The sequence below is a fragment of the Lissotriton helveticus genome, chromosome 11 (assembly GCF_964261635.1).
Source record: "Lissotriton helveticus chromosome 11, aLisHel1.1, whole genome shotgun sequence".
In the NCBI taxonomy this organism is placed as follows: Eukaryota; Metazoa; Chordata; class Amphibia; order Caudata; family Salamandridae; genus Lissotriton; species Lissotriton helveticus.
In genome coordinates, this window is record NC_136072.1 from 468,182,371 (window position 1) to 468,205,241 (window position 22,871).

At 47.5% G+C, this 22,871-nt stretch overlaps 1 protein-coding gene across 5 annotated transcripts in view; it reads right to left on the reverse strand.

Moving 5' to 3' along the window:
• The window catches only part of IWS1 (interacts with SUPT6H, CTD assembly factor 1), a 318,075-nt gene that overhangs the window by 249,329 nt on the left and 45,875 nt on the right, over nt 1-22,871 (reverse strand). The window lies entirely within an intron of this gene.

Below are 22,871 nucleotides of genomic sequence, written 5' to 3' on the forward strand. Positions count from 1 at the left end.
GGAGCTGGTGGGACTGGATACCCCCTTGACACACACGAACTCAGAACTGGTAGACTCAGGCCTAGAAGAGGAGCAGCCCCAGGACGATGCGCCGCGTGCTGGCTCATTATGAGGTGCACTTGGCAGAGACCCTATGTTTAGTGTTTTGGAATCACTTTTTGACCCTACAGGAAGAAACCTGACAGCGTGAAAATGCGGGAGTTATGGGCTCGGCAGCGGGGAGGGGGGTACGGTTGGGGGTGTACTGGGGGTGGGAGGGTGAAGGGGTGATGGGAGTTTGGATGGGGTTTATCTGTGATGAGAGACATGTAACTACACAGTAGCTGCACAAGGGGCAGTCGGGGCCCGCAAGGTCCTCGTTCTTGGTATGCTGTTGACCGATTGCTAGCATGGTTAAGAGGATCTTTCTGTATCTAGAGCAATTATACTGGAATTTTGTACCTTGTTGGACTTACTATATTGGAGATGAATACCGTCAAATTTAATAACTGAGGTTTAAAAGAAAAGACAAAGAAAAAAAGGGTGGAATGCTAACTGCATGGCCCACACATCTGATTTCTTATGTACATTTCTGTCCCTACGAGGTCACTATACCGGTTACCACTGCTGATTCCAGTTACAATGACAACAGTTTAAACACGGTCGGCCCGAAGTGGTTGTAGGCGGCTTGCTGTGTTAATATGCATTTCGTTATGAGTTATAATTTGATGCCTGATGATTACTGCAAAGCGCTGCCGGCCATGCTATGGTTGTAGGCACTAAGCTGTGTCTATGCTCGCAATTACCAATAAAGGTTTTGAAAACTTAAAAAAAAAAAAAAAAAACAGACTTCGCCCACACAAGCAAACACCACATCAATTGCAACACACAGTATGTCATCTACATCATCGAATGTCCATGTCACAAGATCTACATAGGCAGCACTGTGCGCAGTCTAAAAACTAGAATCCAGGAACACCGCAGGGCCCTCATCAATGGCGATGATAGATACCTCATAACGGAGCATTATTGCACAACACACAGGTCCCATCAAATGCAGATTCTTTGGAATTGACCATATCCCCATGAATAACCAATGTGGGGGATAGGGAATGGACACTACGAAGGGCGGAGGCCAAATGGATTTGTAGACTGCATGTAGTCAGCAAAGGACATAACTCCATGAGTTCCACTACTTCCTGAGATAATCACCATCTGACCAACCATCTGGCCTTTCTGGCACTGGTGGGGACCGGATTCCCGGCCCTCTAGGGGCACCCCCTCGCCAGTCTCGGCTGATTTTTCCACACCACCTTTCACAAAAACTCCAAGGTTTGAGCCAACACTGGGGACCCACATACCAGACTCCCTCGCATCGTTAGGACTCACCATAACCTCAATAATTGTTCTACTTTTTTCTGCTGTGCCTACACGCCGCATTACTTATATGCCTACATGCCGCATTACTTCTATGCCATGCGTATATAAGCCACGCGGGCTGCTCCCCACACCCGCCCATGACATGAGCTCAGTTGTGGCACGCCGTTATTTTTTTTTTCATTTTCATTTTCCATTTTATTGACGATGCCACCTGCATCTTGCTCCATTTCCATACTGTCTTGGCCATGATCTGGTAGGCCATCCTGTGTTCCCCATGTCGTCATATTCATCTCCCTTGGGGTTCGACCATATCCCTCCCGCTGCCCCTCCCTTTTTTTCATAACACCATTCCACCCCTTTTTCAACTACCAAACGGCATCAGACTTCCCCCTTTTCGCCAACACATCAGCAAGAATGTTTCTCGACTTTCCCTGCGTGTTGGACATTCCACATTTCATTCCTGGTATTGCAACAGGCTCTGGCGCTACCATATCTCCAGCATGCAGGCTATTTACTTTTACTGCACACATGTTCCTGCCGGCTTTTACCTCTCACCACATCTCACCACGGTTGGAGACATGTGATGACACTGACACAGGTCAGACAGGTCGGTGGAGTAATGGATACATCGCCAAATCCGTTAGCAACTGGAGGCCCTGCAAGTCTTTCCACCATGTCCGTTTGCCTGCAGGCTTCCCGCTTCTCCAGCGTATATATTACAGAGACACCTACCTTGGCCAGATCAGACTGGATCCGAACACACCCAGGAGTACTGCCCACACAGGTATTTACCTCTTACCCAGACTTCTCCTCCTGCATCGTGACCACTGCCCGGTTCCTTTGCCATCTTTACCCTGCTCCCTGATGGTACTATGCAGTTACCCAGCTCACTCCCTCACCCTCCTGTTTCTACTTCCAGGGCCCTCACTATCCCAAGGCATCCATCTGATCCTGTTTTATTCATACAGGGTCCCCCTGCTTCCCTACACCAGACGGTGCGCTTCCATTTTGGCCCAACGGACCGCAATACATGGGGTAATCGGTCCTTAACACATCGCTCTCGCTCGTGCTCCAGCATGCCCCTTCAGCGCTCACAGGGGGTCCCTTGATGTTTTACGTGACACCATACTAGGACGTACAGGAGCATTACAGCGTCCCGTTCACTTTCATTCTAACCTGCATCCCCACGCAGTTTTCTAATGTGCATGCCATTCCTTTGCCTGATCCCCTCCCCCCCCTTTCACATGCACACGACATCTTTGTGACTGACAGTGCGCCACTCACACGGGGTCCATCTGTATCTCTGGACCTTACCATGCCCGTGTTGTGCCATGCTTATATCCCAATAAGCATATTTTTCCCTTGGTTCAAATATTGTTTCCATCTTATTATCACGTAACGCTGTGCTGCACAACTGGGGTCTCTCCCCGCCCTGGACCACCCGCTGCCCGCTTTATTCATTTAGGCTCCCTGACAATGCGTACTGAATCCCTTGCAGAATGTTTTTCCCTCTTTCTCCCTGTTTTTAATACATGCACCCTATCTCGTACTTGCCCCCAAAGTCTAGCGGGGGCCATTGCTGGTGCATATTCAGCCAGGCCAGCAGCCATAGCTCCTTCATCCTTTCTCGCTTGACCACCCAAGACCACTGTTCACACTTCTACCTTTACTGGCTTCACAAACCTTGACTTTCCGTATGTGCCACACACCTTCAGGCACAACCCACCAAATATATATATAGCCCGTTTTCTCCCCACTTAGGGAAAACGCGTTCAGCCCTCCAGCTGCTTACCCTGGCAGGCAAGCATCCGACATGGCGGTTCCTCCATTTCTGAACATACACCCTTTCTTTTCACACAGCCGGCCGGTTGCTCAACGGACCACCATCCTTTTTGTTCTCTCGTCATGTTCTTAGACCTGCACTTTTTGCCCCCGCCAGATCCCACGGACCTTGGCCCTTATCAAGGAGGCCACAACCCATCCACGACCACGGACAACAGGCGGTTGGTTGTAACTATTCCAGACTAGCTCAACGGAGCGGAATCGCACCAAGAGACCACAGGACACGGCTGTAGAAACAACTTTTCTCTCTCCCCGTCCCACTGAACAACGATCGGCATGTACAGATTTCGCCCTCATGTACCTTGCTTTAGTTACCCTCTCCTTTTACTCCCTTCTCTCTCATTTTTGAGTTTTATGCCACACACACACAAGGAATGTATGCAGTCCCCTTCTGTTCTTACCACCCCATGGTCACGTCTTGTTTGCCTAAATGTCGCACCGCAAACTCATGTCGCGAGCTTACCACCGTAGTAGGCCACAGAGGACGCAACAATACCACCACAGAGTGACTGTACAGCCTGAACATATACCTACTGATGTCCTCCACATGCTTATTCACAGGCATGCCTTATTGTTATTAACTTTAACTTATTTTTTGTTTTGCCGGGCCTCTATAGTTGTCCTAGATCATGCCCTGAACTGCCATTTCTACGTCACTTATATACTTATGTCTCTTCAGTCTCAGGCCACAGGGACTATAACAACATTAGGACAAAGGGACTGTTTAGCCATACTATGTATGTCCATTTGTCTATGTCTATTTGCCTCCCTCCCAGTTTCCACTTTCATTTTCCCAGGTTTCCTTCTGCATTTCTGTTCCCCACATGCCCCTTTGCCCCCCGTGTTCGTTGCAACAATTTGTATGTAACTGAGTATCCTCAAACAAGGAGAGGGGCTCTTTAACCCAAAAGAAATAGAGCACCAAATACAGTTTAGTAGAAGAAAAGGGTTTCCTTTTGATGTTGTCTTACCCGAAAACCAATCATACCGCACTGTTCACTCAAATCAATTAAAAGCAACAAAATCTAAAGCACTTACAAGGAAAAGATTATAATCAAAAAAAGTTGTTTTATCACTGGTATTTATCATTAAAAAACATGGCCCCTAATCTACAAATACACTGAAATTAAAAACATGAGAAAATGTCATTAAAAACCACAATACATAATGAAGCGTTGACGCCTTTCGGTGGTGTTAATATTAGTAAACGGGGAGGGTAATATTAGTAAACGGGGAGGGTCAAGGAGCAATGAAATGTACACTGAGGAATAATATTGATTTTTAATTAACTGTCAACAATGTTTGGAGTTTTGACTTTACAGTTTTTATGATAGACACAGTGAAAGTACCTTTTGAGCTTTGTTGAGACTCAATTGCAGTAGCACTAAGTCTGTGAATGTTTTGTAAATTGCCTCAGTCTTTTTTTTAAATTGTTTTTATTTTTGAAAGGTTAAAGAATGTTTAGTTTTATTTTGAATTAGGTAACACCCGTATTAAGGAGAATATACTTAATCTGTTCTGATGAAGGTGGTTTTATCGACCTAACACCACCGAAACGCGTCAACGCTTTATTCTTTTGTTAAATTCGGAAGGGTCAGCAGTGTTGTGGTGACAGGAAATGAAAAATTCATGCACTCTGTTGTACCAAGTTAATCTGAATTAACGTCAGTAAGACAAAGTTAACTGTCTGCTTTTCTCCCGTTCGTTTTGTCAGATATGTATTGTGGTTTTTAATGAAATTTTCTCATGTTTTTAATTTCAATGTATTTGTAGATCAGGGGCCATGTTTTTTAATGATAAATAAATATATGTAATAAAAAAAACATTTTTTGATTATAATCTTTTCCTTGCAAGAGCTTTAGATTTTGTTGCTGGTTCAATTGATTTGAGTGAAAGGTGCGGTATGATTGGTCTTCAGGTAAGACAACATCAAAAGGAAACCCTTTACTTCTACTAAACTGTAACCGAGTATGTCTAGATGTTTTGCACATAAATTTATTTCATGTAGTTAACTTTCAGCCCTAAAGAAGTTAATTGTGTAATGAACGAAATGCGTTGGCTGGTACTCAGTTTTGTCGGATGACTTTGAAAATAAAGAACTGATTTTTGATACAACTTTACAAGTGAACATACTTATTGAACTGACCACCTGGGTAGTGCATCACTCCAAATTCTGGTGTAGTTCTCTCTCTGCTTTGCAGTTGTCGACCCAAGAATGGCAGGTGCAAGAGGTGCATGTGGACAGCAACCCGAAATACCTTTTGATCTACCACACAGGGAATACAGCAGGGAAGTGCGGCTATCCCGGTCTGCCGTTGCTCGTCTTGTTCCATCAGGTTTTGGACGACCTTAACTCTCTCAATGGCAGGCTGCCTGGCGATCTCGAAAATGGTGGTGCTACCCAGACTTCTTTATTACTTCACAAACCTGCCGGTTACAATCCCTGGTGCTGTTTTTAAGACCCCAAATTCACTGCTAACTGATCTAATATGGAGAGCAGGCCGTAGGCGGGTCAGCCTGATTAAGCTGCAGTTGCCAACATATGCAGGGGGAATGTGTGCTCCCGATTTCTGTCCATATTGTTTAGCGAGCCAACTTCAATGACTTTCTTATTGGTTAGCGAGCCAAAACTTACTCGAAATCACGTACACAACCAAAATGCTAGACGGCGGCATATTGCATCTACTTTTTAGGTGTCGCCTAGCGAACGCAGCGCATGCGCTGCTTCGCTTTGGCGAGACTATAGTTGTCCATTTGGTGCGCGAAGGGAGACAAACCATGTGCGCTCACGGACAGGCAATGTGCACGCGCATGGCGTCTCCTCTCTGCCTCATGGAGGGAGGGGGCAACTTGAGGTAATTAGTGGTGTTGGTGTCTGGGAGTTTGGCTTTCATCGTCTGTTCACACTGTAGGCAGAGAGGCTGGTCGAGGGGGTAAGGTTACACAGGGCACTGGTGGGTGGGCACTATATTATTTCAGTGATGGCCCGTTCCCAAGACAGTTTTCACACAGCGGGCTTCCCTCCTACTGACCCCTATGTGGACTCAGCGCAGACTGGAACAACCCATCTTTCTCACTCGTAAGGTACATTCTTAAAGTAGATTTTGTTGATCTCAAAGTGCATATTTTTGTGATGCCTCTGTGACCCCTGAAGGTCATTGGTACTTTATTGTGACGCAGATTGTTTGATTCTGGTTCTAGCCTATGCCAAGAAAAACATAACTTGGGCCTTTTGGAACCTTAGCAAAAAATAACAGAATATAAACGACTGTGTATGTGCGCGTTAAAGACAGTGTTAGACGTGTACTGAGTGGTTGGATTGGCAACATTGGAACCAGGCGGACGTGGACATTGGCACATCAGTGTTTCCACATTGTGGGATTGTAAGAAAAGTATTTTGCCTCCGATTGATTCAGTCCATTGTCTGTCTAAATTGGGTGCAACTACAAATGGTAGGGGTTAGGAATGCAGAATATATTACACATACCAGCCAGTCTTCTTCTGTCATAAAACCTTTCGGAGTGAAAACAGCCAGTTCTCAGCCTGGCATAGGTCCACATTAGGCCTAATATGTTATGCTTTTGGTTTTAATCTCTTCCTTCTTAAGTAAAAGTTTGCTGCTCCCCCGGAAGGCCTGCTCCAGCTGTTCCACCCAGGGTGATGCTAGTGCTTCCTTAACCTTCACGCCCATCCGTGCTGCCAGGTGTTTTTGTCACAAACTGGAAAAATAAAAAAAGCGCGGCACAAGCACATCTGGCGCATCACTGAGATCCAACCATAAAGACGAAATGGCCATAAAACTGCACCAGCATTTTTCGGGCTCTAATCCAAACCTTTTTTCAGAACCTCACCTTATGGAAGAATTCTAGCTGTGAAGTATTGGGCATTGTTGCACTGAGGCCCAGTTGCACTGTGCAAATCGTGCAGATGAGTGGGGCAAGCAGGGACTGGGCCAAAAGGTAGCACTGCTACCCCACTGACCACAACAAAGCAAGGGATTCTGGGTGGAGATGCAATCCAGGTTCCATGCCCTCAGCCCCTGGGCTCTCTGCTGGGACTTGCCCAAATAGATCAAATGTCTGTAACTGGACCAGTTTGCTGGACAAAAAGGTGCTCTTGTACATTTTAGGAGCACCCTCCCTATTTATAAAAGTGGCAGTAATGATTATAGCAAACCTGGAAGACTTGGGTCCATGTATTGGATGGCATGTTTTTTGCAACATAGTGTATTTCAAAATGTATGTTAATCACTCACAGCAATAATATATAGATATATACCATTTACTATGTCAAGCTTGCAGGCAGACAAATCTTTCATCGTTTTGAGGCCAATAAATGATTGTTGAATAATAAATTATAGCGGTGTGAAATCAAGACATTGTTAGCAATAAATTAGAAAATTAATCAGAATGTGATTTAATCATAAGAAGATGGTTTTAAATTATCCCACTTTATTGGATTAGGAAGATGCTATTTGATTATTGCACACTGCTCGCTCTCTCGTGTTGTGTGCATTGCTGTTCTTCTGCATGGCCAAGAACACTTGGGGTACAAGGTGTCTTTGGGAATTTTTTTTTATGTATACTTGGCACCGCAGCCAAAATAAGTGTAGTACAGTGAAAGAGTTTTTTTTTGCTTACAGAGTTTTATATAGCACAATCTTGACCCGAATCGGGTATCAGAGAGCTTTACATAAGGGCACATTCATTTTTTGTTACGCACAGGGAGATTAAGTGATTTGCCCAGAATCACAGGATGTTCAGTGTCATTGCCGAGACTCAAACCCAGTTCCCCAGATTCGAGGTCGACCGTCCTTGTAGTTAGGCCAACTCCTCTCCCCTATATAATAGTACAATTGAGACGATTATAGTGTACTTTTTAGGTCTCGCCTGAGCCAGTGCATGCGCTTGACTGGCAAGACATTTAGTAAGTGGGCTTTAGAAATCTGGCCAGGCGCTTTTGCTTGTGGCCTAAAGCTTGCCGTTACGCGCGCAGTGACGCAGGCGCCATCTGCCTTTCCGTCATGGCTCATTAAGCGCTCGCGGCACCTTTATAGCACGCAATCACTTTCGCGGCCACGTCACTTTCACGGCTGCGCGGCCAATGCTTGTTTTATTGTTCTTTATTAGTTTATGCAAAACAGATATCAGCGTGTATAGGTATGTTACATGGCGATCATTCAGGCATGCAGTTGTACATATTGTACAGGAAAACATCTGTTTGCCAGACATTATAATGAACACAAAAATCATACGAGTTGGAAAAACAACACTTCATAACCCCCCCATGATTACCTATCGCGTGCCGTGACCCCCGGTCAAGAAAGAAGCAACTAACCTCCAAGTACATGTGCAGCTGAGGTAAATTCATCCATTGACATCCGTTACCTCATGGAGGGTGTGCATTGGATTTAGTTTCCAACGCTATTAATATTGTGACCCAGACGTCCGTCTGAGACGGAGCAACACTCTATTTAAGGCCAGGGTCGCAGAAATCTGTCCATGTCCATTTAGTCAGGCCATGAATCAGTCGTCTCATGTTCGAAGCAGGATGCGCCTTCCAGTTCATGGCGATGTTTCTTTTTGCCGTGATTAATGACAAATCAATGAACTTGCTTTTATGTTTGGCTGCCTTAGGCCTAGGGGGTTGTCGCAGTAGGCACTTAAGGGTTAATATTACGAGCTTCCGTCCGGCCAGTTCTTTAATCGCTTCTAACTTCTCTCGTCAGAAACTTTGTATGGTAGCACCTTCACACACCATGTGGAAAGTGTGCCTGAAGTCCGTTGCATCTGGGGGCACCCTCATACATCCAAGCTTTTCAAAGTGTGCCTGATGCACAAAATTCACTTGCAGGAAGCGAAACCATGCATTCCGAGACCGCGTGCGTGTCTCAGGGCGTTGCCCCATGTGTCATCTGTAAGTTCGGCACTTAATGTGTCGTTCTACATACTTCGGAGCGCCTGTGTGCGACAATTAAAAAAACCGATGACAGTGTTGAATGAAGGAGCGTAAGCGCGTGTCTACAATTACTAACCATTATTATATGCGATAGGACCCGGCGCACCTCTGATTCACGGTCCCCCTCATCACAGCTAGAGTCACCCTCGTCGCCCTCATCGCGAAGTCACCCTCATCGCAGCTAGAGCAAAGCCGCATGAGCCATAAACTGTCCCGGCGAAGGCTCGCGTTCCACTCTTATTTCCTCTAAGGGTTTCAAGACCCCACAGGCGAACATCGAGGTGATGACGTACAGGCCTACTTCGATATGTTCGGAGACGGCATGCTCCTAACACACACCAATTTTGTCCATGAACAAAGGGTCCCAGGTTCTCTGTTCCTAGTGCATGCTAACTTAACACACTTCATCAGACAACATTGCATGTCCCAGGGGATTGAGCCCGCCACAAATGAGCTGGTACATCCAATATACCTCATGAGTACAGGGCGAAATTTAATTAGATAGTTTTACAAAGGGACCAGAGCGCACCAACCTACTCCTTTGACAGTGTTTCAAAGTAAGTGGGAAGGGGATTTGCACAAACAGTTTACGGATAAAGATTGGCAGACAGTGCTCGAATATCCCAAGCGTGTATTCCGAAAACACGCGTTTTAAGTTTATACACTATATGGTGACGCAACTAGCCGACCTGACACTGCACAATTTAAATGCGATTTCCCCTAACATCACAGCAGCCTGCCCTCGTTGCAATGTAAAAGATGTTGACTTATTACATATGATACAGAATTGCCCCAAACTGTACAAATACTGGGGATCAGTCACTACTAAATTGAAGAGGGTGGTGGGGGACGCAGGTGGTTATTCTGCTGAAGCATGTATAATTGGGCTATATCCTCGTCGCAAGGGACGTGAAGTCCTGATTCAATTTACAGGATTTAGCCCTACTTTTTAGCAAAAAGAGGAATCACTCGGAGATGGAAGTCCAAAACGCCCCCTAGTCTACAAGCATGGAAGGAGGACATAGAGACGTTGGGGTTAGCAGAAAGACATGAAGAATGTAGGGGGCTCCGTAAACGACCTATAGCCATGCAGTGGGATCTAATACTAGCTTTCTTTAAAGCTGTAGACTAAGCTGATCAGCAGATTGCACAATCCCAGACCTGACGTGGCAACACAGTACGTTACACTTTGATAACATACTAGGCATAGTTCTAGCCAGCTGTAGAAATTCATATCCTACTCACCGACCCCATTGCTTGCAAAGGAACCGTCGGTATGTGCCGGCCAAATGCTCTCCTCGTCTCCTAACGGCAAAGTCAATAAGTCACAAGCTTAATACTTATGACACTAGTCAAAACAGACATGGCTGTCCACTAGGGAGGAACATATAGGACTATGGTTTGGAGAGTAAGATGAGGCATGAAACAACAGAGACTAGGGAATTGTAAGGGGTGGCATCCCAATGAAGAACAGAGAGAAAAGAAGGACAGGAGTGTGAGATGGCAAGCAGAGATATGTATGCAGCAACAGTGGAAGTGAGAAGGGCAGAGAAAGCAAGAAGGGACAGAGGAGTATCATAGGAAGCAAGAATAGACAGAGGAGGGTTATAATCACTGCCTAAGTGAAGACACACGAAGACAGCACGGTGATGATAACTACAACTTTTCCCAGGCCTAAAGATGGACAGAAACAATCAACAGCACAGTACTAATGCTCAATCGCTCATCAACTTGCAAGCATAGCACTCTGATACCACAACCTTGTGAAACCACATCTCAGACTACTCAAGCCATTACATACAAGGCAGGTAAAATTAATTCGTGGATTAACACAATCTGACACTATACATCTACTGTAAGATGTGGCAACAACCTACTTCCAGCATAGGAGCAGAATGCCAACTTCAACATGAGGAGAGATGACTGAACACAAGACTAAGGTAGTCATGGAGTCCATTTGCCTTCCTCTGCTCTTGCTCCGACCCACAACTGGATCACATTCTACCACACTGGTATGATTTAATGCAGACATACAGCATGCAGTGGCAAGGTGTGTCTGGGTGAAATGACAGATAATCAAGAAAGGTCCCCTCTGTTAGGAAAAAGGGAAAAGGTATTTTTTTTCTTCTTGCAGGAACACAGTGAAAAAAAAAAAGAAATCTTTTTTTCTTTTAAAAAAACCCTCACCCACCCGGGTTTCCCCTTGGTGGCTTCATTATTGGGTCCATCCCTGCCCTCTACCACCAGGGCGTGCTACTACCAATGGATACGTGGGAGCACCGAATTGTAAAATACAGGGGTGTTCCTATACACCTAACCACCTAAAGGAGTGGGTTTACCAAAGAAAAGGAAAGATTTTAAAATACCAGATTAGTGGGTCCAAAAACAATTTTATTTCTTACACCTAAAATGGTATGCTAAAATCTGGGGATGTGTGGAAAAACCCTAGGCGTGAATACCAATTGTTTCCCTTTATGGTCAACTAGTTTCATTCCCTTCCCCAAGCCATTTCGTCAGGACCTAGAAAGGAGAAATGATGTTTCCACTACAGGTGTCACAACACAATAATAATGAAAAATACAAAATAAATATACAGCACCGAATTGGTCTGTATTAAATATCAAAAAGACTTCAAATGCAACCATCATTTGGTCCCATGAGTCCTTCAAGGAGTTAAAGGAGGGATGCCTGTAGTCAAACCTCCGTCAAGGCCACTCCCTCTCCGTGGATTTGTCCGCACTCGCTCGTGGCTCCGATGGGTGAAATGACTCCCCTGCCAGTGCCTTGTAAACATGCTGTGCGCCTCTGAAAACACCGTTCCGGTGCCCACAGGAGAAAAGTAAACACCAGTGGCAAAGAGCTGAATATAGACCAAGAGGTGCTATATTCCGCTGTGCTCTTTTTGACGGAGGTAAATCCACACAACATGGGTCCGGTCTAGTGTACTGCCTGGGCCACTAGATCATATTAATTGATCAATGATAAAATGGCGGGAGGCTGGTCTGGGATTAGGTGGGCCACCTCGGGCACGAATGCAGAAGCTGCAACATGGTCTGCATGGTATTTCAGACACAAGCACTGCAGGCAACAGTGGGACTGAGGAGAAGAGGGGGCTGGGGCTGAGACCGAGAGCCGCTCGCCTCTATTTGGCCCCGGAGGTTGCTGTGGCATTTGGTAAGGGACAATGGAGTTTACCTACGGTTAGGAGGAGGGGACAGTCCGCCGCTTGATCCTACCTAAACCCGGTGCGCAGATGCAGAATGGGAAAAGCAGTGAGAGGCATCGGGCCTTCCTCCACTTGGCTCAAAGTTGGGGATGAAAACTAAACCAACACTGCTGTACTGAAACAAGATAAGAATCTTCATTGTCTGTCTCAAGCTTATATACTACTTCAAGGTCTTGGCATAAAACGAAATACTCCACTGAGAACATAGTGAACATGAATAGACGTGAGGAAGGAGGTGGGGAAAAGTTTTCATATGCATATAAAAGCTTCCTCGCTCTTTTCCGATCAACAAATATATGCACAGCTTCCACATGGATGCTATGTTTACTTTGTTCAATACATTATTTGCCATGGTGTGCTTATTACCAGCTGAAGTTCGAAAAGCATAAAAACACGACATTCCGAGCAGAGTTAGAAAAAAAAAAACCTTTTGCTTTTTCAGTTAGCAATGTGATGTAACATACAGAGCAACGGACTTTGTACCTGGGGAACCGGGTTAGTTTTTCAGTATGGGCGCTACAAAAAACATGCCGATCGTAATAAACAAAATGAAAGTCATAACCAATAAATGTAAACAATGGCGAATCACAAGGTCAAAAGTGAAAATAGGTCCATTATGGTTGGGGAAGGAGGTCAGCAGCGTCGTACGGGCTGGACTGAAAGCGGGGAGAAAAGCCTGACAAGCTTTTTTAAAAGAGGGCTCAGAGTCATAAACAACAGAAAGAGTAAGAGCAAATGTAACCGGGGCAGTTCTCATGGGAGGTTACAAAATTCGAAAGGGAGGGACTAATAAGCCTATTCACCAATCAAAAGCCGGCATTTACAAAGGAAAGTAAGAGGAGACAATTGCAAAGATGGGCGGTGCTCAAAGCCCATATTCTAGGAACAGCATGTCTGCCTAAGGGAGACCTAAAAATAAAAAAATTAAAAGTGGTACGTCACAACCAGAGTTGGCTGCATCGCTGCACTATTTTCTGGCGGGGCTAGAGTTCTTTATGAACGAGGTTGCACTTATATAGCGCATGGCTACCCTGAGGCCTCCCAGCGCTATGTGATAGAAAGCAGAAAAGCAGTGATGTTAAAGCGATGTCTTGAAGAGGTGGGTTAAAGCGATGTCTTGAAGAGGTGGGTTTTTAAGAGCTTCCGGAAGGCCAAGAGGTTGTTTTCCTTCCTTAGAGTAGGGGGGAGTGTGTTCCAGATTTTTGTAGCATTAAACGAGAAAGAGCTTAGGGGTGGCCAGAAACGAAGAGCTGGAGCGAAGGATTCTATGAGGGAGATAGGGGGTGACCAGGGAATGGGTAATAGCCGAACCAGTCTTCCAGATGGCTCTGTGAGCCAGGCACATGGCTTTAAACTGTATCTTGGCCGGGTTAGGGAGCCAGTGAAGACTCCTCAATGCTGGTTTTTCAGATTGCCACCGCGGAATCTGAAGAAGCCGGCGAGCTGCTCAATTCTGAATCAATTGCAATTTGTGGATGGTGAATTGAGGAGCTCCAAGATACAGGGCATTCCCATTATCAAGGCGAGAGAGTATAAGGGTCTGTACCATAATTCTTCGCGCCTGGAAGGGGAGGAGGGGGATGATTTTACGCAGCATTCTCATCAGCCCGTAACAGGTGGCTGAGAGCTTGGTAGCCTGGTGGTTAAACTTGAGGGAGCAGTCAAGCCACATGCCAAGGCTCTTGATCTGTGCCTTTAGAGGTGGAGCAGGGCCAAGGCATACAGGAGAGCGGAGATGGAGGACGGAGGGTTGCCCAGTAACATAATCTCAGTGTTTTATCCCTGTTGATCTTGAGGCAGGAGAGTTCCATCCATTCGGCCACCGCCTCTAGGCAAGGACCTAGGGTGCTAGACCCCTCAGAGTGATTTAATGCTACTACTAACTGAGCGTCGTCTGAGTAGGGGATGATCTTAATGCCGAATGGATGGAAAATCTCCGCCAGGGGACTCATGTGGATATTGAAAAGTGTGGGGCTCAGGGCAGAGCCCTGAGGAACCCACCGCTAAGAGGCAACTGGGAGGACACCACATCTCCTTCAAAGACTTGGAAGAAGCGGTTACTGAGGAAGGACTGAAACCAGGTTAGTGCCGTGCCTGACACTCCCATGCTTTTAAGTCGATGAGCCAAGATGTTATTATTAACAGTGTCAAACGCGGAGGAGCTACGCGCGGATCCAAGATGGACGCGTGAGCAAAGGGCTCCCGAGACCCCTTCCGCCGCCCTCGTCTATCCTGACATTAATCCTGAATTGCTCGACGGGTATTTCTTGCTGATGCCCTGCTGATATTAACAGCATTTTTCGGAATTTGATTTGGCTCCCGGAAACTGAACTTGCTGCTACCCGCAAGTTGAGGCCTACGGGGACGACCATCCGGGGGGCGGGGGGGGCTTGAGTTCCCGAGGTGCCCAGGTGGCAATCGAACAACAACGGCTGGAGTGACGCCTCAGCTGCCCCTGTGTGTACTTTCGGTTTCGATTTTGACCATCGTGGGTGCTGACTCCTTATTGACTGATACTGCTGCCCTGGCTTAGTCGCTGACTTAACTCTGGCTGTTGTTCCTCGACCTCTCGACTTGTTGCGCTTGCCGTGAAGTGCTTCATTTTGACCAGATTTCAGAGGACCCTTTGGTGGTCATTGATCATCATGACGGGCAGGTCGGACGCTGAAAGACGCAACACCAGAGGCCCAAATCGAGGGGGAGCCGCTCAGACCCAAACTATTGAACGCTTCACTCGCCCTAAGGTATCCCCGGGTGGTCCGGGCAAGGCCCTCGGAGAGGCTGGCGACGGTACTCCTGCGAATGAGGAGCCGACTGACGGACGTCATGGGCGCCATTGCCAGTGTCCAGACTGCTATGGGTCAACAATATGAAACGCTTGCTACGAAATTGGATACGTTTGCGATTGAGGTCAACCTTATCAGGACAGACCTGGGGAAAACTAATGAACGGGTCAAATCCCTGGACGTTAAAACAGCAAGCCTGATTACGGATGTCTCGGATCTTCAGACCGAGGTCCGCGATCTTCGCTTGGCTAGAGACTCGTTTGCCCGTTGGCTGGATGATTTTGAGAGCCGAGCCAGACGGAATAATGTTCGCGTTATAGGTGTCCCGGAGACTTCTACGGACGTGCCAGCGGATCTCTTGGTAGAGGACATTATCCAAAACTATTTGACTCCGAAGGGCCTTAGTAAATTTTTAGCCGTGGAGCGTGCTCATAGGATTCCAGGTGGGAAGCCCAAGCTTGGGGCCGCCCCGAGGCCCATCATTGCCAGGATTTTTAACTTCCGTGACAGAGACGCTATCCTGCAGGCCTCCCGCACTCATGGTCCCGTCCAGTTTAAAATGTGTCGGTCAGTTTCTATCCGGATTTCACTCAAGAGGTGCAGAAGCAACGTATGGCCTTTACGGGGGTGAAACGTCGCCTCAGGGACATGGAACTGAAGTACGCCATGCTATTTCCGGCTCGCCTGAGGATTGTGCATAATGAACGTACTTTTTTCTTTGATCGCCCTGAAGTAGCCAGTGACTGGCTGGACACTTTGCCGACACTGCACGCCGATCCGGAGAGTTCGAAAGGGGCCGAAGGCGGCCTGGAAGAACAGGAGTAGTGAGTCGGTGCCGATGAGCCATTATTGGACGCTTTGCAGTGGCTCGGGGATAGTGATGTTTTATACGTTGTAGATACCCAGGGGTGGGGGGATTCGGGACTCTTCCTCCTCAGGGGACGTTTTTTCTCTCTCTTCTTGTAGGTTAGTTTAATGGGGCGACAGGCACACTGCAAGTTGGGGTGGCTTTCTAGTCTACCGCAGGGGTGCAGGGTGGGGGGTTGTGTGTTGAGGTTTCATTGGAGGGCGGTGGGGGGGGTCTTTTCTGGTTTGTTTGTTTCGAGGCTCTGATTTGGTCGCTATTTTATCCTTTGTGCCTGCTTTGTGGCGGGGGGGACTGTTGAGTTTTGTCTGGGATTGGGGGTAGGGGGCTGAGGGTGTTGAGCTGGAATGTTAATGGACTCGGAGATAGGTTAAAACGGGGGATTGTTTTACAGTATTTAAAGCGGCACTCCCCTGATATTGTTCTACTACAGGAAACACATCTGGTAGGAAATACATGCCGAGCGCTGAATAGAAGAGGCTACCGTTGGGTGGCCCACTCTGGATTCACCACGGGATCGAGGGGGGCGGGTATCTTGGTTAGGAACTCCCTCCCCCTAGAAGTAGATGACGAGGTGCTGGATGATAGGGGACGGTACGCTGCTATCGTGGGTCGATGGGAGGGGAAGACGATCTCCATTTTGTCTGTGTATGTCCCCCCCTGGTCTACAGTCTACCACGTTTTCCGATTTGGGGGTGGTGGTCCTGGGGCTCCCTGATGGCTTGCTGGTGGTGGGTGGAGATTTTAATTCAGTTGTCAGTGGAGAGGAGGATCGAAGCCCTCGTAGGACCCTCCCCACGTCGCAACTGTGGTTAGGCAGTTTCATTGATACACTGGGATTAGCGGATTGTTGGGAGACCACTTCACCCTGGACAGCTCCAGTACACCTTTCATTCGGGGGCCCATGGTAGTCTCTCGAGACTTGATTATATTCTTATACCAGCGGCACAGATGGTTTCTGTAAGAGAAATTAGGCATTTGGCTAGGGGGATTTCAGATCACTCCCCACTGTGGCTCACTATTGATGTGCGGCTGGAGTCCGGGGGTCGTGTCGCTCCTATAAATCCTTGGCATCTTCGTAACCCCAACATTAGTAAGGACGTGGTTAAGTGTATAGATTATTACTTCGCCGAGAATGAAGGGTCAGTATCCTCTCCTGTGACCCTATGGGAGGCGTGTAAAACTGTGATTCGGGGTCAGACTCTCTCTTTGATTGCCAGCGACAGGGGGCGCAAAAATGCAGAAGTGGTGCGACTTGAAAACGATATCTCTGAGTTGGAGGAACGGATGGAATCTGTAATTACGCCCGATAGTCTGCACTCCTTGGCGCTTAAACAGTTTGAATATAGGGCTCTGGTGACCGATGCTGCTAAGGCGATGCATCGTGAACAACAGGGACGTCTGTATGATGTGGGTGATAAGGCAGGGAAATTGCTAGCTTGGCTTGATAAACGGGACAGAGTGAATCGTGTGGTGCCTGTTATTGAACGTATGGATGGTGTGCGACTGGTGGACCCGGTCGAGATAGTTGAGGTCTTTGCCCAGCACTTTCGGAAGGTGTACTCGCCGGGCAGGCCTGAGGAGGACTCGCATCTGTTGCTCCGCGATATCACGCTGCCTAGTCTGTCGGATTCGGATAGGGAGCTTATGGAGGCAGATTTTTCTACCGATGAAGTAGCGCTCGCTATCCGTGCACTTCGCTGTGGTAAGGCTTCGGGCCCTAACAGTTTGCCAGTCGAGCTGTATAGGTTGTGTCCCGAGACAATGGCGCCGCACCTTCGTCGGACGTTTTTGGCGTCACGTGATCTTGGGCTTCTTCCCCGAAATCAGAGACTGGCATCCATTGTGGTCATCCATAAGGACGGAAAGCCCCGGGAACACTGTTCGTCATATCGGCCGATCTCGCTTTTGAATGTAGAGCCTACGGTTCTTGCTAAAATCTTGGCAAGCCGCATAATCACGGTGATCGGCGATCTGGTGCACCCTGATCAGTCTGGGTTTATCCCCCACCGTAATACTGCACTCAATCTTCGACGTCTCCATGGTGTCTTGGCGAGGGCGGGGTCTCTTGCTGGGCCGGCCATTTTGGTTTCCCTTGACGCCTCGATGGCCTTCGACACGGTGGAATGGCCTTATTTGTGGGCTGCCCTCGCTAAATTTGGCTTTGGTCCTAAGTTTATCGGATGGGTTAAACTTTGATATGAACAACCGCTCGCGCAGGTGGTGGTTAATGGACGGGCCTCGGATCCTTTTGTTCTCGGGCGTGGCACGAGACAGGGCTGCCCTTTGTCGCCCCTCCTTTTTGCGCTTGCTCTTGAACCCCTTGCCGCGTGGCTCCGCTGGGAGCCCTCGCTCAAGGGAATACGGTGGTCCCCTACCTTCGAAGATCGGGTGTCACTTTATGCCGATGATATCCTATTATACCTTACTTCTCCCCGTAAGTCATTGGGTGTCCTGTTTGATGTCCTGAGCTCTTTTGGGAAGAATTCTGGTTTGGCCATCAACTGGACTAAATCCTGTATTTACCCACTTGCGGGCGGTCAGCCCTCTTTGCCTCGCTTTTGCCCTATACCTGTTTCCAGCGTCGGTTTCAAGTACTTGGGGATCTACATTTCTATGGACCCCAAGGTCCGATTTGAGCGGAATCTATTGCCTCCGCTTGCTAGACTTCGATCGGATGTAGCGGCATGGTGTAGATTGCCTCTTTCCCCCCTGGGGAGGGCAGCCTTGTTTAAAATGATGTCTCTTCCCCGATTCTTATATGCCATTCAGAACACGCTAGATCTGGTTCCAGCTGGTTACTTCTGTGAAATCGAGGGCCTCCAGAGGAAATTGGTCTGGGGCGGGCGGCCACGCATAGCGCTGGCGAAATTGACTTTGCCCTGGTATGACGGTGGTATAGCATTGCCTGACGTCAAGCGCTATTATTGGGCGTCCCAGTTGAGTGCTATCAACCATGCCATGTATGGTCCTGTTCCTAATCCCTCTTACGATATGGATAGGTGGCAACTGCCGGGAGGTGATTATAATAGAGCACTTTATTCCAAGATCGACAGGAGGTGTTTGACGGGCCCCACTGCGGTGGCAATACGTGTATGGGATAGTGCAACATCGGCTACGGGCTGGACTGGTAAACTTACTAGGGCGACTCCTTTATATGCAGCTGAGAGATTGGGTGGATTGTGGTCTTCGAAGGGATTCGATAGATGGGACCTTATCGGTATTAGCAAAGTGGGGGATCTTTGGGCCACCAATAGAGTCAAAACTTTTGACGAGCTGAAACGGGAATACGAGCTGAGTGATAGAGAGCACTTCCGATACCTTCAGCTCCGCCACGCGCTCGACTCGGTCTTCCCTGCCGGTACCTCGATCCCTGAGTCATCTCCCTTGGAGGATAGAGTGCTGGATGGGCATGTTCCTGACAGCACTATTTCCCTCATATATTAAAAACTTATTAATGCCCGTTCGGACCTTCTTATACAGCTGCGTGAGGCGTGGACTGATGACGGGCTGGAATTAGACGATGAGGACTGGCAGGCTGCAATATCCTCCCCACAGGCTGCAATATCCTCCCCAAGGGAAGTCGCTATTCCGGCGTGTCTCTGACTGGTGCATCTAAAGATTCTTCATCGCATCTATGTCACGGGTCCACGTTTAATGCATATGGGCTATTCTGTGGATGGGTTATGTCGGCGTGGTTGTGGTTTGCTTGCTACCTTCCTCCATATTATATGGGAATGCCCGGTGGTAGTGGTTTTCTGGAATCGTGTGCATGCGGTGATGAGAGAAGTGACGGGCGTCGGGCTACTTCCTGAGGCCCGACGCTGCTTGCTGAATGTCTGGGAACCGAATGACTGCACCGTTGCTCAGGTTCAATGGGTCACGCTGGGCAATATCATTGCAAAAAGGGACATTGCTCAACTCTGGGGATCTAATAGGGCACCACTGGTTTCGGCCTGGGAGGAGAACATGGATTGGTGCATGTTTCGAGAAAAAATCGTGTACATCTCCAGAGGTAGGCCCAGGAAGTGGGATAGGATTTGGGGTCAGTGGAACTCGTATCGTGGAGAGATTTGTGACCCTCCCCTTGTTGAACCCCCTGATACTACGGGATCTCCTTGACTTCGACGTTCCAGCATTTTGCTTTTCGGTTCTTTGTATAGTATTGCTCGCTCCTGGTCCCCGCTCCCCACCTCCATGATTTTTCTGGAGCTTGCTTTTCATTGTCTCCCCCATACCGCACGTAGCAGCCCTCATACTGATAATTTTGCCTCAACTTTTTTCTTGTGGGTTTTCTTTTTGTTGTTTGTATGTATAAAAATATAAAACCTATTATTCATCCTCCTTTGCCAGATGCTCCCGACTTTATCCTGCTTCTATGCTGCCGGACCTTCGGGTTGTCGGCTGATGAGCTGTGTACTGATTTATTCTTGTTGATTTGCGTTACTGACCGGCCATGGTGGTTGTAGGTCTGTATCTGACCTCATTTTACAATAATAAAGGTTTTTTAAAAAAAAACCAAAAAAAAAAAACCGTGTCAAACGCGGCACTGAGGTCAAGGAGGATGATTGCCGCTGTACCTCCCCGGTCCAGTAACTTCCTTGCCTTCTCCGTTACCGCTAGTAGGGCCATTTCAGTCCCAAGCTGAGGACGAAAGCCTGTTTGAGAATCATGCAGCAGGTTGTTGGATTCCAAATAGTCAACCAGTGTGATGTTAATGTGTTTCTCAATTAGCTTACTCAGCCAAGGAAGGAGGGAAATTGGGCGATAGTTAGCCAGAATGGATTGGTCCAGATTGGGTTTCTTCAAGAGGGCCCTAACCATCACACCTTTCCATGCTGTGGGTACCATACCGGAGGTGATGGAGGAATTCAGAATATCAAGGATAACTGGGCGAATGGAGTTAATGACTACAGTGAGGTGCTGCGGGAGAGCAGGGTCCGACGGAGAACCTGAGGTTACTCTGGTGATGATCAGGTCCAGTGAATCACCATCTAGGGGGGAAATTGCTCTAACGAGCATTTGGAGACAGAGTTAGATAGAGCTTCTTGTTCCGGTCACCACGGGCTCAAGTGTTGTGGTGGGGTAGGATATATAAATGTTTTGGATTTTTGGGTGGATAAAAGCTGCCAAATTATTGCAGAGCGTAAGTGCACCCTCTGTTATCGAGGGTTTTTGGGGTAAGGTGATAAGTGATTTTGCAATACGAAAAATCTTCTTGGGTGAATTTGCGGCACTACTTATTTTCTCTTCATAGAATGTGGTTTGGGCAATTTTGATTTCTGATTTATATAGCCTAATTGGCTTCCTATATTCCACTTTCCTCGTCTCTGAGAAATTATGTCTCCATCTTCTTTCTAATCTTCGACATGATTGCTTTAAGTCCCTCAGTTTGGGGGAAAACCACTGAGCTAATTTCTGTCTGTTTTTTTTTTTTTATAAGTGGGTTCCTTGGGAAGAACTAGGTCAAGGGAGCTTTCGATCCACGCATTAAAATTGCTGCTGGCCGGATTAGGATTAGGATCGCTAAGCGGTCTTGTGTCTTCGAGAGCTACGGTCCAATGATTGGAGGAGAGCCTAGACCATTTTCTTTCCAGGATCGGTACTGCTCTCTGGGGGTAAGAAGGCACGAAAGTCTCCCAGCTTAGAAGGATCAAAAAGGTATCCGTCCAGGGGAGTGACATAGGGGTACCTACGATAAGGTTGTGCAGGTTGCTAAACACTTGGTCAAGAAGATGACCCTTGACGTGTGTAGAGGCCAATCCTTTTTGTTTGAGTTGGATCGCCAGAAGACTTGATACTAGTTCGCTGGTTACATGGTTGGAAGGGTCGCCTAAATGAATATTGAAATTGCCGAGCACCGAACAATTAGTGCTAGGTTGGCGACTAAGGTGGAGAGATTAGGAAAGAATTGCCCTAAGGCTCCCGGGGGACGATAAATCAGCAAACCGGAGAAGGTGCTCGTTGGCGAAAACTCTAGGGAGAAGGCCATGCTCTCACAATCTGATAGCGTGTTCAATGTGGTTTGGCAATTGGAAGTATCTTTGAATATAATGGCCAGGCCTCAGACTCTGCCGGTCTTGCGATCGGCTCAGAGTATTGAGTAACCTTGGGGGAGGGTTTGTATAATAGCAGGATCAGCTTCAATCTGGAGCCAAGTCTCTGTTAAAAAAAGAGCATCTGGCTTGAGCTCGTCTATTAGTAACGCTAATTCGACAGAATGTTAAGAAGCGATCTACAATTTAAAAGAAACATCCTTAGTAGTGTGCTGGTTTGGGGCCTATAATTATTGGGAGGCATAAGCTTAAAATGGCAGTGTGGGCAGTAAGAGGGGTTATTGGCAATATTCAGAGAGTGTAAACAATTGAAATTAGTGTCCCCTCTCAGCTCATGTAGGGAATGGGAGCTATAAGTTATGCGATTTCCAGACAAATTGACAGGGGTTCTGGCCCCTGGGCCCGGTCGGGCGCAGACGGGCTTGCCTTTGGCACGCCTTGGCACGTGCGTCCGCTGCGCTCCTGTGCCATATGCAGTTTAAATTAAGTCTCCTGGTGCAGGCAATCAGGAGAACTAGAGCGTCACCCCACTCAAAATGGCAACCAAAAACGGCCCAATGGAAGTATGTTCCCCCGGCTGAGGCATTCCAGTGCTCCCTGCACACAAACAACCCGCTAATGACTGCGGTGGACCGGGGAGGTGGAAAGCAGCGTGAGGAGTGAAGGACTTAAAAACAGGTAGGAACGTTTAAAAACAAAGAAAACCCCACTGTAGCCCAGCGAATGCAAAGTGCAATTAAAATAATACAGAGACTGGCAAAGATATTGCAAGGAATGCG